Source organism: Euphorbia lathyris, chromosome 3, assembly GCF_963576675.1.
Source record: "Euphorbia lathyris chromosome 3, ddEupLath1.1, whole genome shotgun sequence".
In the NCBI taxonomy this organism is placed as follows: Eukaryota; Viridiplantae; Streptophyta; class Magnoliopsida; order Malpighiales; family Euphorbiaceae; genus Euphorbia; species Euphorbia lathyris.
Genome location: NC_088912.1, coordinates 55847917 through 55849915, shown reverse-complemented (window position 1 = coordinate 55849915; position 1999 = coordinate 55847917). Strand labels below are relative to the sequence as shown.

General features: G+C 35.3%; 1 non-coding gene across 1 annotated transcript; it reads right to left on the bottom strand.

Moving 5' to 3' along the window:
• Positions 1-438: 438 nt before the first annotated feature.
• Positions 439-545, bottom strand: LOC136225016 (small nucleolar RNA R71). Its single transcript, XR_010686756.1, has one exon. It is a non-coding gene; the product is annotated as a small nucleolar RNA R71 (small nucleolar RNA).
• Positions 546-1999: the final 1454 nt, after the last annotated feature.

Here is a 1999-nt window from a genome sequence, read left to right as displayed (position 1 = left end):
CTTAAAAAGAAAAAGAAAGACAAGAAAAACAAAAACAAACAAAATTTCGAGCCAGAAAATATGGCAAATCCACCAACACTTATGGAATACGCTAGGCCAGGGATGGCCGGTGTAACCAATAGTATCGTTAGACCCAGAATCACGGCAAACCAATTTGAAATTAAGCCCGCTTTGCTTAATATGTTGCAAAATAACGTGACATTTTATGGGTTACCTAACGAAAATCCTAACACTCATTTGACAAATTTTCTTGAAATTTGTGACACTTTTAAAATACAAGATGTGACTGCCGAAGCAATCAAACTTCGACTCTTTCCTTTCACTTTGAAGGATAAAGCCAAAGAATGGTTAACTTCTATGCCAGGCACAACATTTGCGACTTTGGAACAACTAGCCCAAGCATTCTTATCAAAATATTTTCCTTTAGCAAAAACCGCAAGAGTCATAAAAGAGTTAACATCTTTTTCTCAGAATGATAATGAAACTCTTTATGAGGCTTGGGAATGTTTTAAAGAACTTCAACGTTTATGCCCACACCACCAATTGCCCGATGCACTTTTAATGCAAACATTTTATAATGGATTGAATCCTACAACTAGAGGTTCATTAGATGCTATGTCGGGAGGGTTATTTATTAAGAAGACATTCGCCCAAGCAAGAGAACTTTTGGAGGAAATGGCAATCAACAGCAATATGTGGCCCGCAGAACGTGGACACATACCGGTGGCGAAACCATCGTCCTCAACCACATCATCCGTTAAAAGTATAGTGAATCTTGATCCAGTCACGATGTTACAAGCCCAATTTTCTGCCTTATCGCACAAAATTGATAGGTTTATGGCACCATGCGATACCAATGCTAATCCAATCCAAACGGATGTGGATTATGAAGGTATGAGCGAGATTGAATAGGTAAATTTTGTCCAATGGCAAAACCAAACTAATAATCCTTACTCTAGTACTTATAATTCTGGATGGAGGAATCATCCTAACTTTAATTGGAAAGATAATAATAATAATGCAAAGGCTAATCAAAATCGTACCAATAATTATCAAAATCAATTAAGAGATACGATTAGCACTTTATCTTCTAAAATCGACAAATTTATAGATCCTATCAGTGGAAAAATAAGTAATCACGACGATGGTTTTAAACGGATCGAGAATAAATTCGATCAGCTTATTAAAAACCACTCATCTAGCATCCATAATTTGGAGGTTCAAATTGGACAAATTGCTAAATCAATTCCATCCCGAAAAGAGGGAAGTCTTCCTAGCCATACGGAAGAAAATCCGAAAGAGCAAGTAAAGGCTATCACTCTTCGTTCAGGGAAAAATTACTTAGGTCCGAAAATGTCTGGAGATTCTACTTTACCAGGAACTGATTTACCAACGAAATCCAAAGAAGATACATTAAATGCAAAAAGTTCACCTATTGACTCAAATACAAAAACATTTGTACCCAAACCACCTTTTCCACACAAAGTCCGAAATAAAGACTATGACAAACAACTTTTAACATTTTTGGATAAACTTAAAAATTTGCATATTAATTTGACGTTTATGGATGCGATAACACAGATTCCTAACTATGGTAAGTTCTTAAAAGATTTGATTTCAAAGAAGATCAGTTGGGAAGGAATTTCATCCATATCGTTAACTAAGGACTGTAGTTCAATAGTGTCAAGCAATTTACCCACTAAACCCAAAGATCCCGGATGTTTTACCATCTCGTGTAAGTTGGGAGATATTGAATTCCTAAGTTGTCTTTGTGATTTAGGAGCAAGTATAAACTTAATGTCGTTGTCTATTTTTAATAAGTTGGGTTTAGAAGAAGATATCAAGCATACCAATCTAGTTTTGCAATTAGCGGATCAAACCACTAAGAGACCATATGGTATAATTGAGGACGTTTTAGTCAAAGTTGATAAATTTATTTTTCCTACCGATTTTGTTATATTAGACTTTGCATATGACGTTAATTGTCCACTAATTTTTG